Here is a 15,495-nt window from a genome sequence, read left to right as displayed (position 1 = left end):
ATAAAAATAAACTATTACTAATATATTCAACTTCTATTTAAATTAAACATAAATAATATTGCTTCGCCTTATAATTATAATATTTGTTGTCAAACATGTATCTGTCCTCTATATATCACGTATACTTTTTATATTAACTATTATTTTTCCTTTCTTCTTTAGTAATGTGTTTCATATAAAGTTTATTAGTGGCTTTGATAAAAAATATTAACTATTACATTTTAAATTTACGTCGTGAAATGTTGTTTGTGAATTTGTTTTTATCTGTTAATTAATTGTTAATTATTGTTAATCAGACTTACTAGGGCATGATAACCCATGGTCAATAGTAATATGAAGCAGTTTACATTTTGTTTTAGTATTATTTTTATTGTATGATTTATTTTGCAACAATGATTATTATTTGAGACTTACAAGTATTATAAAATATTAAAAATCGTACTTTAAACATAGAAATTTCATGCATTTGCTAAGTTTAATGTTTTGGCTTTAGTTGTAATAAATCTTAGTTACAAAAACTTTGTCATTCCAACATCTCGAAAAACATATTATTGTCTTGAATAATAATCCCTAAATAAACTTTAAACGGACGGAACTAGAATCCTACGCACATTGACGCAATTCTTTCAATAAACTAAATATTTCCAATGAAAGAGCAGCTGTTGATGCTATAGCTGTTGTCAAACAGGAAGTTTAGCGGATGAATTAATTATATAATAATAAAAACGGAATAGAGGAATTGCAGCTATCTCATTTGGCTAACTGTCGCTGAATCGAATGAGATTATGTTGATGATCTTCAATTAATTAGTTATTTATAAAATGAATGCGGAAAGACGTATAATTGGATAATTAAATGAATCTTCGAGATGTCGAAATAATTGGCTTCATCGTTGATACTTACGTGACACTCATTTGACGCACCCCCTAATTCTTATAATTGCTTCACGAAATTCCTAATATTGTCAATTTACAATGAATTTGAAGTGATAAAGTGATAATCGTCAAGACGAATATTGTATTACTGAAGTGATAGATGTATATTGATATTTTTTTCTTCAATCTTAACACTGAAAGTGTGAAATTTCTAAATGAAAGTAGTATTGTAACCAAATGGATTATTTATTTTTAGAATTGTGTTTGTATTTAATTCCAATAGTGCTTTATTGTAACTTCCATTTTTGTGAAAGTGAATTAATAATCTATTATTATATTTTCTGAGGTCATTTTTTTTATTCATGTATGAATTATTTATTTGAAACATGTGTTTTTTTCTATCCAGCTTATAGTACAATAGCAGAGGAATATTTAAGTTTAACCTCGTCAAGAAATAGAAGATTTACATTAATTATAGCGTTTAATGAACGTTGAGAATTACCCAAGATAAACAATGGTATACAATTTAATGCATTTTTTCATAATAGATTATTTTATACATCTTTTATAAATGCGTAATGAATATATAATAGGTAAAATGTACTTGTGATAAAAGAATATGAAATAATATTGAAAAAGAAACATATGTTTTCATGTTTATGAAATATTATTGTAACGATAATTTATGTTATTGTACTTTTGTAATTCTTATTTGGTTTCCCTTTTTTTTGCTGTATGCGCTACGGATTTTGTTTCGTAGTGTTAAAATTTATTAGTCTAGCAAGTTTGTCACGTATACCCTTAGCACCCTATTCACATTTTCGCCTTGTTGTTTTGTATATGATATAATTATAAAATAATTCGTTATTTAGCAACGCGCAGAAGATCGATATAGCTGAAACCGAGAATTAACACAGCATACATACAGTAATTACGTAAACACGACGCCGGTCCTTGGCGATCCATAATCAATTATTTAGATAATCCAATGAATATATCCTTGATTATGAAGCAATTTCAATTTATTTTTATACTTGATTGTGGAGGATTGTTGCAAAGCATATAATATTTTGGATAATGCAAGTAGCAAGTAGATCATCTTGGAATTTATGATTTGAACCCTAATGACAGCAGCTGCAACCATATAAAATGATACATGCAGCAATGTTTTTTCACCCCGTCTCTCTCTCTCTCTCTAATACCATATATTTGTTGGAATGCATAAACATGTGCATATGTATTTATATTGTGTATTCCTCCTGTATAATATAATGGTATGGCGGCTGGAGGAGCCGGAGCAGTGGCAGCTGATGCATGCTGCTTGCCCATAGAAATGTATGTTCTTTCGCGATACATGTTTTTGCCGCAAATCCCGTACTTGGCACAAAGCAACCCCTTTTTCGTGCACGTGTCGTGGAGATTCCGAGAACGGGGAAAATATCGTTCCTATATTCATTTCGGTACACATGTCCGACTGGAAGTGACGTGAATGGGGCGACGACCGTTATTAATGGATTCCGTTTAATAATCCAAACCAAGATCGATCGTGCAATTTTTATATTTCCACTTGCTCCCAGCCATTCCATACCCTTCCCATCTCATCCCTTCCGTTTCTCTATCTGCCATCACCAACGACGGATTTGTCGATACTCCTCGCATCACCTAACACATTGTCCAACCTCTGAGATGGAGTGTTCTCTTTTATTATCATCAACCAAATAATTTTCTCAGGTAACAGTTAAATCACTTTAAGAAAAACAATTATAATAATATAAGCATTTCGATAAAAACAAATCAATAATAGGTAGGTAATTATTTTAAAAATCACCTTATTTGGGCATTTTTCATCTTATATGTCGCTCGTCGGCGTTGCGATGAATCACTTGCAGTTGCGTACGTTTAAACAATCCTTATTTGGCACAAAAATAGTATGTTTCGCATACTCGATAGGAATGTAATTAAAGATATTTTTTTTAAGAATTCACATGATCAATCATTTCTATTTCCAGTTATGGATATTTATATTTTTAATTGAAATTTAGTTTGTTACATTTTAACTTGTTTCATAGAGAAAAAGAATTTCATGCTGCACGAGTTACGCATTGTGGAAGCAAATGAAAGAGTTTGATCAAATTATAAACATGCAAACAAATTAGTGCGGTGTTTGGAAAATGTACAGCTGTAGTACAAGCAGGAATAGGAAACGACGTATCCAAATGATTCCAGCGAATTTATTGCATTGATGTATGTGTGTATGCACGATGAGTGCAACATCCGTGCTGCTTTCGCCACTGTCGTCGACTCCTCTGACAGCTGCTGTGCACTAATTATTGAAATGTATTTGAAATTGCTGCGCCGTTTTTAGTTTTTGAATTCGCAAATAATAATTCGGCAACAGATGCGCTATGATCACCGGAAACGTACTGTCAATAAATTAGCAACTTTTTCCATTTTTATTTTTTTTGAGCGACAAAACCCATTAGCCGTTTGCGACCCGAATGTTTTATATTATTTATGATTCTTTCCTGTCCACAAATATATTGTATTGCGTGCCACAATGTTAGTTGACATAAGTTATGAATCACACCATCTAAAAGTAACTATATACTTAAGACGTATAGATTTATTTAATAAATTCATAAGAATTTAAGAATTGTGAAGTAATTTATTTGCATGTTATAATTCAAGTATATCTATTTTAAGAAATTAGTTTACTCTTTTTTTTTCTTAAGAAACGTTTAATAAAGTGAATCATTTTAGCTCATGTAGATAGTATCAGTAATCTATGTTAAATTAGATTTCTTTGTGGTTTCTAAGAAATTGTATTTTCTTTCGAATCACAATGGGGTAGTCCACGTGATATTGCATGGTTTCTTGCTCGAAGGAATACGGAGAAACGGAAACGGCCATGACAACATGAAATATGTATGTCTATAGTTAAGAAAAGAGCGAAAAGAAACACGAAATACCGGAAAGCCTAATCATTGAAACTACAAATAATGTTCTTAATAATCTGTGATATAAACTAAAAGTAACAAATTTAAAAATACACAAATAGAAGATTGTTATTTATATAATCCAATTCGCGTTTGTTATCGATTTTATTAAAGATCGTGCGTTTTCGTCGAGATGAAAGGGACGGGTATATAAAAGATGGTCGAGCAATTTTGTGAAAACGTTAAAATAATATTACAAGGAATTGAAAAAATACATGGAAAATTATTGTAAAAGGGCTTTCTTTCTATATTTTCATTTTTATTCAAAGTAAGCTTTAAATTATATTTTAAAAAAGATATACGTAATATATAATTAAGTTTTATTATATTGATTAATTATGCCAGTGAATTGTTTCTAGATATAAAATTGATTTGAATTTTTATGTATTCAGGCTATTTATTAATTAAAGCTAAATGGAAGGTCAAAAGCTTCAACCTTTTCAATCTATGAATTACAGTGCTATTGTCTTGCAAATTGCCTCTAGAATGATTTAATTAATGCTCTAGTTCAGTGGCGGATTTCACATTGAAATGAATCTATTTCATTATTAAAACAAAAAATATAGTTTATAATATTACGTGAATTGATTTAAATATTAGTAATAATTAAAAAAAAACATGATAAACTTTGAAAATAAGGTAAAATAAAAGTACTAACTATAATTACATAATAGTTGTTTTAAGTTATTATAATCGTAACTGAAAATTTCGTGAAAAAACTAAAACAAAAAGTATTTGTTAATATTTATAACTTATTTCAAATACAAATAAATTAATTTTAATAGAAAAATGGATTCGTGTAATTGTAAATTTTTGTAATGTATTTAATAAAACTAGAAAAATTTAATTTAAATAAAATCGGAGTCTCATCCTTTGGCCAGCCTATTAAAATATATTTTTTTTATTGTATGTTAAAAATTTATTTATGTATAAATTGTATTTTTTGTTTTTTTATTCTTCTTATGTATTGATGTTTGGCCAATAAATTATTATTTTTTTTTTCGGTGTCTCACAAATAATATAAATGCGGCTTAAAATTATCTTGATACTTAGTAATACTAGAAGCGTTTAAATGCTATAAGTTGTATTTTCGTTTTTATATAAGTGTGAAGAAATCGGGTAAATGCGTTTGTCGAATCGATGATGTTTAATCTAAATTGTTTTTCTTGGTAAGATTAACATAAACTTTGTGCTTTATGTACATTGATAAATTTAAATAACCAGGGAATTTCATATTCCGCATTTATAGTCGAACTAATTTAATCTCCGATCCAAGCGAAGATAAGCCTCTATAAAGGGGATACTTGATACTGCGGTTAGTAGCAGTAATTTCAATTTACTACGAGATCAAAACTAACCAACCTTTGTGTATTTTACATAAATTTGAATCGCAATTCGCCGAACATTGTTTCCATAAAATTCATTGATTATTAAACTAATCATCTTCAAAGTAGGCTTTCGCTATTACGGAAAGATAAAATATGTTATAAACTTCGTTATGATATAGTTTAATTAAGCGCGTACACATTCTTTCTCATCTGCTTCTGTTGGCTCGTTATTTTTTTTTCTTTTCCTAGTAAATCTCGAATGCGTATGTATGTAGTTTTTTTTTAAATGAAAATAATTAAGATGGGAACTGTGCAGCGAATATGTACACATGTCACGGAGTGAAATAATTTGTGTTTTATAAACGAGTAAAAAGTATTTAATCATTCCCAGTCCCTGTACAAGGGAGTGAAAGAGTAGCGAGGAGTGGCTGTACACTTTCCCGGTAATCTTGTGTAATTTAAACATCATTATTGAGTAAAGTGAATGTGATAGAAAAAAAACAATATTGTCATCATCGTTATAATCATAGCGTTTTTGTGGGATTGCAATTTCGTCGAGTTCTTCTTCTGTAATGATGTCGATATTATAATAATTGTAGATATTATAGCATGCACAATCAAATATAATTATTTTATATAGAATAATTTCAAATCGGTGGTAAGAAATACTATTCCCGTTTTCTTGGGACGATTATTTTTAGTTCGTTTTATCAAATTGTTTGAGAATTATGTTTTGATGAGAAATACAACATGTCATATGGAACAAAATTCAAGGAAACGATATTTTCCTTGTTTACAGTAAATGTTACAGCAAGATAAACTCGTATACTGTTGATTGATTATGCTTTAAGTAGGTCTTCTTTACCTTGAAATTTAAAATTAAATAGTTTAACAAACGTGAACTTGATGACACAGATTATTATGACAGAAATTCTCTTAAATCACGTAAATAAACTATTGAAATGTATATAAAAAGAAAAGAAAAAAACAACTAAAAATAAATAAATATCAGAATGAAAATTTAAATTCAAAATAAATAAATAAACAATAATAAAATAACAATTCAATAATGGTCTAAACGTTATTTAAAATAAACATTAGTTCTTGCAATAATTCTCTTTTTAATTTTCCAGGTGATTAATCACTGAGTTATTAGTGAATAGGCAGAAAATTAGATTACTTGAAAACTTGCAAATCATTTCCGTTTAATTTGAATATACATCCTGCCGTCATTCGTTTCATAAAAAAATCTAAATGTAGATTTAATAATACTCGCAATTAAGATTTCACTGGTCTTCTTCTTTATAGGGTAAAATGTAATTTAGCCAACTTTTTTTCGCATCTTTTGTATTTACTGTATTCATTAACTTCTCTCCCCATCTTGAATCTCCATTCTAGAACTAATTGACGGGACAATAACTTTTAATTATCCGCTTCCCCTCCTCATTAGTATTCTCAATTTACGATGCACTGAAAAAGTATATATATATATGTAGTCAAGTTTATTCATTTTTATTCTTATGTGGGAATTTTAACATACGCAAAGTGATCATTCATTCGCCCATTTAAATACATTTAAGATATCCGGGGATGCGATGTGTGGTGCCATCCATTTTCCACATAAATTACACTTAAATATCTCCACTTCCTTCTTCTTCCACACATAAAGTGAATATTTTACATAAATCAAAAACGAACATTTCACAGGGAAATTTCAGGTGGTGGACGTCTGAAGCGTCTGCGATCGAAAACATGTTATTCGATGTCTTAAGGAAAATTTATGAGGTTCTATTCTATTTCGTTTTTGTCCGCAAATCGATTTTACAATTTCAGATGTTTTTCTCACAGCCAGCGTGTCATCCCTTTTGTAGAAATGTCTCATTAAGATGATTACGTTTTTATAAATCAAGGGAAACCATATTTTACTACCTTTTCATCGTCAGCTTCGAATTATATTAATATTTTAAACATTCGTTTACGTGAAAATAAAATGAGTTTTTTAGCACCATTAGCACACAAAAAATGTAACATCGTTATGATAAGTTGAAATACTTGAGATATTAGAATATTGTGCATTTTTATAAGCACATTTTTCTTTTTGAATATAGTTTTATCTTAAAAATGTTACTTTTTTATAATTTTTTTAACATATTATTTTTTCTTTACGTTGTTAGAATGTCAAAGAAGTAAATTATTTAATATGTGAATAGTTAAGATATTTAGTAAATACCTAGATAATTCAAAATTATGTGGGCTATTTGCCGATGATACTGCAATATTATCATCACCTGCAAGTAAACCTGAACCTAATACAAGAATGGCTACAAAAATGGAGAATGAAGGTCAATGAATCGAAATCAGTACATGTCACCATTACCATGAGATCCCTTCTCATCCCTTCCTGCCAACCAGCGACTCTTAACGAAAAAATAATACCCGCAGCTAATAAAGTTACATATTTGGGTATGCATTTAGATAGAAGATTGACCTGGAAGGATCACATCCAAAAAGAAAACAACTAGAATTAAGTTCAGGAAACTCTACTGGCTATTACGGGAAGACTCGCCAATTTCGAAAGAAAACAAGTTGCTGATCTATAAAGAAATTTTAAAACCTGTATGGACATACGGAATACAGCTATGGGGAGTCAGCAGCAAATTTAAGATTGCGACCATATAATGATTCCAGTTGAAGAGGCTAAGAAGGATCATTGGTGCTTCATGGTATATTACGAACAGGAGAATTCATGAGGACCTTCATACCAAAATAGACTAGACAGACATCCAAACATACTAGCTGTCAATCTTCTGAACAATAGCCTAACAACACAGCGACTGAAGCGACACAAGCCACTAGATCTACCATTGAGATTCAACAAATAACCAATAAGTAAAAAATAATTGCATTGTCCAATTAAAATCTTGTCATTTACTGAATGTTTTTATTATAGAACAGCAGTGAATAAATAGGACGATAAAAAACAATGGGATATAATTATTGTAATGATAATTTTCTATTGATTATTAGAAATGATTTCTAGAAATGATTATTGTTAAAGGTTCAATACTATACAAAATGTCTTCTTTAGAAATATCTCTTATTGTGCCGGAGTTCCTGAAAAATCGAAGCGCTGGTGTGGAGATATATTCGTTTCAATTTCGTCTATTTCTTTCAATAGCGGTATTTGATATACAACAACCTTCTTCAAAGAAATTTATTACTACCAAATATTAACTTATCCTAATGATTATTTTCATTCCATTCTTCGTATCCACATACTCATTTCAAGGAAAAATAATTAAATATATGCTACAAACATTAAATATGAATTTTCGTCTATTCCATATTTGCTACTGAGTGTAATGGAAGAAAATATACTTTATACATTTTTTTTTTCTGTTTCTGTATTTTTTTGTATGAAATGCGAATGAAATTGATGAATGCGAAAAACGCATCGTGGGGCGTTGGAGCTGTTTCTCTTTTTTTTATGTTTATCTCTCAGTTGATTCTGTATTGTATAATCATCATTATGATTCTTTTTCTGAAATAAAATCGAGTTAAATAGAGTTCGGGGGGATATAAATAATGCGCTCGGTGCAAGTTTTAAGTAGTGGTTATGGAAGAGTTTGTGTATACAAAGTTGCAGATTACATTTTAATAATGGAAAAGGGTTTCGCGGCATATAATTGGCATTGTGTTGGATTCGAAGGTGAATAAATAATGTAAATTGCACTCGCCTTCGAAACGAATGGAGCGAGGCAGGAAGGAAAATAAAACACAAGAGTTGGATGCATGGAAGGATGAATGGAGGGGAAAGAAGAAAAAGTGGATGTGGATGGGTTGAGGAGGAGAACGCGAGGAGAGCGACTCGAAATGGGAGAATAAGTTGCAAATAATGATGTGAATATAGAAACAGAAAGAAATTGCCCGGGTCTTCGCGAAATGTCAAACGTGGACACAATGTGATATGCAAATGAGATTCGAGATTCGAGGAGGATGCGACTTAATTTACAATCAATCTGCACCCCCGGATCCATTTCAATTGCAAATTTAACCGCGGGACATCCGATGCACATGCCTAACTACATTATGTAATTGATGGAAATTTGTCGGAAACTGTGGAAAATGAGTTAGAAAACTATCAAAATATATTTCCATCAATGCAAAGCTATGGTTGTCATGGAAACATTTATTTATTATTTATAGTGATTACCTACTACCGTACAAAATGGTCCTATTAGTTCAAACATTACTGCATGAATACGATATTAATGAAATGAATATTCAATATAGAACGTGTCGACCGAAATACCTATATTTTATACAAATCGTATATTTGAATAAATTATTTTATAAAAATTTTATGAATGATGAATGATTTATTTGTGGCATTTAACGGAAATAAAATTAGCATTGGAACTTAGTAATATTGTTATATGAGCACATAAATTGAATTTGAAATATCTTCATATTTTTGGCGACAAATGATGCACCTTTCAGACAATGCAACTTGATTTACGCGTTGAATAAAAGAATATTCTGGATTACTGAATCACGTTTCATAAGCGCATGAAATATTATATTTTTTTTATTGAAATACAAAAATAATTAATATAATTGAGTATACAACACGTTTTGAATTAAATAAATGCGGAGATGTAATAAACGTACGATTGTACTTTTTTCCGCTCTGTAAATCTGTATTAACGTACGAGAGTATATATAAATCACTTTTACAAATCCCTCTGTCGTTTACACACATGAAATGCCCTGCAAATCTGCATTGAAATAAATCTTCTAGCGAGAAAATTATTCGTACGGTAAACGTGATACAATTCAAACGTTTCAATTTATATGTAATTAACGTTGCTTCATTACCAAATATAATTAATTTGAATTATAATTAAGCTGACAGTTAACATAATTTGTATATATATTCACTTGTAATACGAATTAATTATAGTTTAAAAGTATTATTTCATTATATTTTATTTGCAACAATTAATTACAAAAAAAAAACTCAATACAATACATAGTTATTTCTACCCTTCATTTTATAACCTCTATTTTAACTTGATATGTTTGTGTAGATTATATTGTTATCAATTAAATAAAGTTGCATCAATTTCATAGTTTTTTTTTTAAAAGAAGGACTATTTTATAATAAATAAGAATTTATATATTTTTTTTATACATTCTTACAAAGTTTTTAGAGAAATTCCAAGAATCTCATAATATTTTAAATTAAATTTCCGAGACAGGAGAAAGCTCGAGTTCTCGTTGTATCCTTTGTACTGAAATGTCGATTAAAGCTTGTTGAGTAGAGATTTTTTTTGAATAATTAGATAAAATATTTAAAGAAGCCGTCGATGAAATATCATTGACTATAATAATAAGGATAAATTTGCGTATCGAATGACGCGTAATGTGATTTATTTGAAAGGGAAAATATATTTGTATTTTTCTTTATTGACTTCAGTTCGGAACTATTTTCCCCCTATATGTCTCTAGTGTTGCTGTGATATTGTTGGAATAACTGTTCCATTTGATTGGAGACGTTTTAAACCAATCTTATCGAAAGCTTTTATTCCGAACGACGCGAACCTAAATGGAAATCCTAGAATAACGGTGGCACCGTTTTTAGTATCAACTTATAAATGCATTTTGTCTGTTTCCAGGGAAGGCAAGGCACACGATGAAGTCTATCTCGAGTCTTAATTAAAATTTCCTCCTAAGTTATTGGTGCTATGTAGAACACATGTACGGTTAACGCTGTTTGTTCTTATCCGCTTCAGTTTACGTTTGTGAGCTGAGCTGATCCCCGCTTTTCTCTTGGCTATTTCCACTTAAAACACACAGATAACCCGGATACGTTACTTCTAAATGTAATGCCATTGTACATATAAAACACAGTCAAGTTGATTGTTTTTTGCGGTGGATATAAAAATGCTCATCTCGTCTGTCAGTTTGGTAAATGCAATATGCTTGAGTCGCTCGTTCTGTCCATGTCATTTAAATGTATCTTCCGTATCAGTCAACCCAATTTGAGTCAGTATTTCAAAAAATTGCACCTCGGATAGTATAGGATTGGATGGGAGATGAGAAGGTATATGGTTTGGTACATTCGCCTGGATATTGATTGCCGGCGGCTCGAGTTCGTGGCGTGCCCGACGCGTTACGTAACGATTCGCGCGAACGCCCTTGTTTGCAATTGCTATCAGTTGCAAATGCGAGTCTGCATTTGAGTAAAGAAACCGTGGAAGCATAATAAATGCCTCCGCAAAACAAATAAGTGTGCATCTGATTTGCATACAGGGTGTCCCATATTTCGATCATTTTCAAGGATTATTCTCGAGCGTGTAATCGTATGAAACACACAATTCGCATAAATGTGCAAATGTGTGCATTCCTAAGGATACAAAAAAAAATATACGACGATGCATACTCTGAAAAGTTACCGTATTGGGAATGTGCCAATCAGACATTAAATATTTATTCTTATTAATATTTATGATAATTTATGTTATCGCATTTTTCTAATATCTAAATAGTTCATCTAGTAACTGGGTTTAAAATTAATTAAAAAAATCAAGGTAACGTCTTACTCATAGCGAAATAATGATAATGAAAACGCGAATTATTTTAATCTATGGAACTAGTTTTAACAATTCTAAAATGTTCATTACTCGTTACGAAAATAGTTAAATATTTTCTAAATATTTGACTGTATTTTTTTACAATGATTTTGTATATAATAGGGTTTATACAAAAACCGGTTTTCGAATCTCAACTTTTCTACAAAACCGGTTTAAACCAGTTTTCGATACAATCTTGATAAAGAAAGAAATAAGCTGAACGTCTTTTTGTAAATTATCTAAAAACCTTACTAAACTAAAACATTACAATTAATTTTAGTTTTCATTTTTTTTTCAATTCACGTAACAGAGACGATTTTGTGACAACATTTTTATGTTTTTATCAAATAATTAAAATAATTCATTCATTTTTATATTTTAAGTCTAGGCCAAAAACCGGTTTTTTAGTTGGAAAAACCCGGTTGTCGAATTACATAAATTTTCTTAATATATTAGTTAACATTTTGTTCAAGAACTAAATAAATTAACTTATTATAATGAAACATAAAAAATCATAATAAAATCTCTAAATAATTGAAGTAACAACTATTTAGTATTTTTCTCGTTTTTCAAATATTGGCTGAATTCTTTTTCGTATTGATTTTAATATCGTGTCAGCTGGAGAAAATTAAATCCGAAATATTAAATTCACTTTCGTTTTCTTTTTGAGGATGAAGATAAGCCAACGTAAAACAAATATAAAGGGAAGAGTTCATATTCTCTTACTTTTCGTTTTCTCCCTATACTTTATCTTTGATATTCCAATTCTACGGTTCTGTCTTCTTCGCACTGGATCTAATCGAAATCATTGTAGATTGGGGGAACTCTCTTTTTTTCTTCAGAGCCATAACCGTTCCCAATCGATGTAGGTGAAAATTGTTTTCTACGTTTTTCTTTTCAAGCGAATTGTATGTCACATATTAGAAATATTCATTATTATAATTGTAAATAAATAAACAATTAAATCGCTTTTGAATAGATTTATCTACAATTAACGAAACACAAAAAAAACTATTAAAGTATTAAATATAGTAAACGAAATGGATTCAAATTAATAATAAAAAGAACTGTTGCAAAGGACTATGAGGATTCAAATTATTATTTAAATATAAATATAAAATATTTTCGGTTCTACGTATTTTATAACGTTTTCCCATTTCCTTGCGTTCAAAGCACTTGAATAAATCGATTTTATTTTTCAGATTCATTTCCGTCCTCTGATTCATATCCTGTTCGATAAGAAAACTTGGAACTTTTCTAATATTATTATTTCATCATTTTCTATAATTTCAACATTATTGCGATATAAAATCGTTTCATTGCTACATTTGTTGTCTAAACACAATGTACAAACTTCCTCCTCAATATTTTTGTATATATTCTTAAAATGTATCATTTTTCATAATAACTTTGTTCAAATTAAAAAATCGCTTCAAATGAATATGAAAAAAATTACGCATCATAAAATTTTCACATAATTATAATTAAAATAATTGCAATTGCACAAAAATGTGTTATTTAATAAAATGTTTTATGTTTCTTGCAAATCATTTATGTTTCTTTTTGTTTCATTTCTTCTGTCTTTTTTTAAATCGATCCACACAGATATTTTATTGCGTGCGGATTGTGAAAATGTATTTTATTTTACGTGGAGCATTTAAATTGAATTTCATATTCATAGCTTTCTAGAGATCAGTCGGTGACAAGAGAAATCCAACGCCCACTCCTCCATCTCGTCCTAGGCGTGAACTCGCTTCAAAATTCCAATTTCCTTATTATTTACGGTATTTATTGGAGGGCTCTGAAAATCCCCTTGTATTTTCATTTTGACGTCGAGCAAGCAAGTTCATTTCTACGCCACATCTCATTATATATATATACACATACATACGTATATATTTATATTTTATTGACTTTTGACCTAGTTTTTGCTTCAATTGGAAATTTATATACAATGCGATTTTAATTTTTCTTTATGTAGGTTAGTTGAGGTTACACTGCTCGTACATTCGCATGATTCAATAGCTTTGTTTTAAAAGTTAACTTGTTTGCAGCATAGTTTTCATGATTCCGCTTAATTATTTGTTTGTAAAATATTGTGAAGGAAAATGTTATATAATATGATATAATTTTGTAATTGACCTCATTAAATGAGTCTAAGTGTAATGGTATTTTAATTTCTAGTAATATATGATGAATTGCCTTAATTGATGGTCCAATCATTTAATCTAGCCTGAAATTTTAAATTGATACATACTTCTACTTAGCAGTGATGATCATACGTACAATGAATAGAAGCTTAAGTCGCCTATGAAAGTCTATGTCAAATTATGGTAATGTTTTAGGCATGAAAGATATTTCAATCAGAATTCATCTCCCAGTCATCATATTTTTATACCTGCAAATTCGAAGTTCCAAAAGGCGATGCTGGTTATTCCCTATTATTTAATGAAATAACTACGATTTTATTATTGACCATTTAATACTAATTGGAAGTATTTTAATTAAAAATATAATTAGTATGCTAAATATACTTACTATTAATATATTTTTATTTTATTTTGTTATTGATATTTTGGCATTATTTTCATTTTTTTAACTTAATATCAAATTTAAGATCAGTTACAGTAAATAATTACTATTTTTTTGCCTCGTCATTTATTTTTATTAGAAGTTGTATAAGTATATGAAATGTAAAGTTGTGTGAAAATGAGCGCGTGTGTGCGGCTCTATTTTATCCTGAACATTAAATATGTTGTGCTAGTACAGATTGTGAGTAATTGCATAAGTTATTGTAAGTTAGGAAAGGTTATGTCGATTGCTATAACAGAAACATGTATTGCGTCGAATTATAGAATATTTATGTTGGTCGAGTTTTTTTGGCACAATTTTTATATTTGAATTACAGCTCCGCTGTCCATGCGTGCAAACCATCGAACCATACAGAGAGGAGTATTTATATTTAAACGCATTGGAAACGGGCACAACAGGACGAGAACTGAAGCCGTTCTAAATTTAAAATAAATTCTGATAGGTTGTTAGTAACTCTGGTGCGATCCGTCGGTCTCCTTCATTCTTCTTCTCCGTCTCTCAGATGTATCTGTTGTATCATCATCAGCATCATCCTGGACCCCGATCCTCGCTCTCGCCGTGCGCTTTCCACTTCGCTTTCGGATACTTTATTTTTCTTCTCTTCTGACCGAAGTGAAACGAATTGAGTTAGGTCGTTGTTTAATGCGAAGAAAAGGAAAAGTTGGCGTTGCGCGTTGCCATGCAGAGAGTATTAATCAATCATCCGCCAGTTGGATGCGAAAGATATTATCCCCAGTCATCATGACTGGCCACTTTTCAAGTCATCAAGATAATATCTTGGAGCCGATACATTGTATATACTTTGTAGCTTTATACATTGCAACCGTGTTTTAGCACGCTTAATAATCCAGCGGCGTCGCGGTTTTTGCATTTGGAAATTCAATTTTGCATTGCGCTGTTTTCCCTTATTTCCTTCGTTGTAGCAACAGAGACAGTCTGTATGGGTACGTGCACGCTTTGAAGTCTTGAAAACTAGTTATTCCAGTTATTATTTAATTCAACCGAACATTTTTCACGTAAATATCAAATTATCGTGCGCTTATGAATTTATGAACTTTTTTTAAATTTA

The 15,495-nt window shown here is 30.1% G+C and overlaps 1 protein-coding gene across 1 annotated transcript in view; it reads left to right on the top strand.

Moving 5' to 3' along the window:
• The window catches only part of LOC108560145 (growth factor receptor-bound protein 14-like), a 135,046-nt gene that overhangs the window by 52,237 nt on the left and 67,314 nt on the right, over positions 1-15,495 (top strand). The window lies entirely within an intron of this gene.

Source organism: Nicrophorus vespilloides, unplaced genomic scaffold (assembly GCF_001412225.1).
Source record: "Nicrophorus vespilloides isolate i.1.1-1 unplaced genomic scaffold, Nicve_v1.0, whole genome shotgun sequence".
NCBI lineage: Eukaryota > Metazoa > Arthropoda > Insecta > Coleoptera > Silphidae > Nicrophorus > Nicrophorus vespilloides.
The sequence above is the reverse complement of the archived record's forward strand: the minus strand, read 5'-3'. Positions and strand labels throughout refer to the sequence as shown.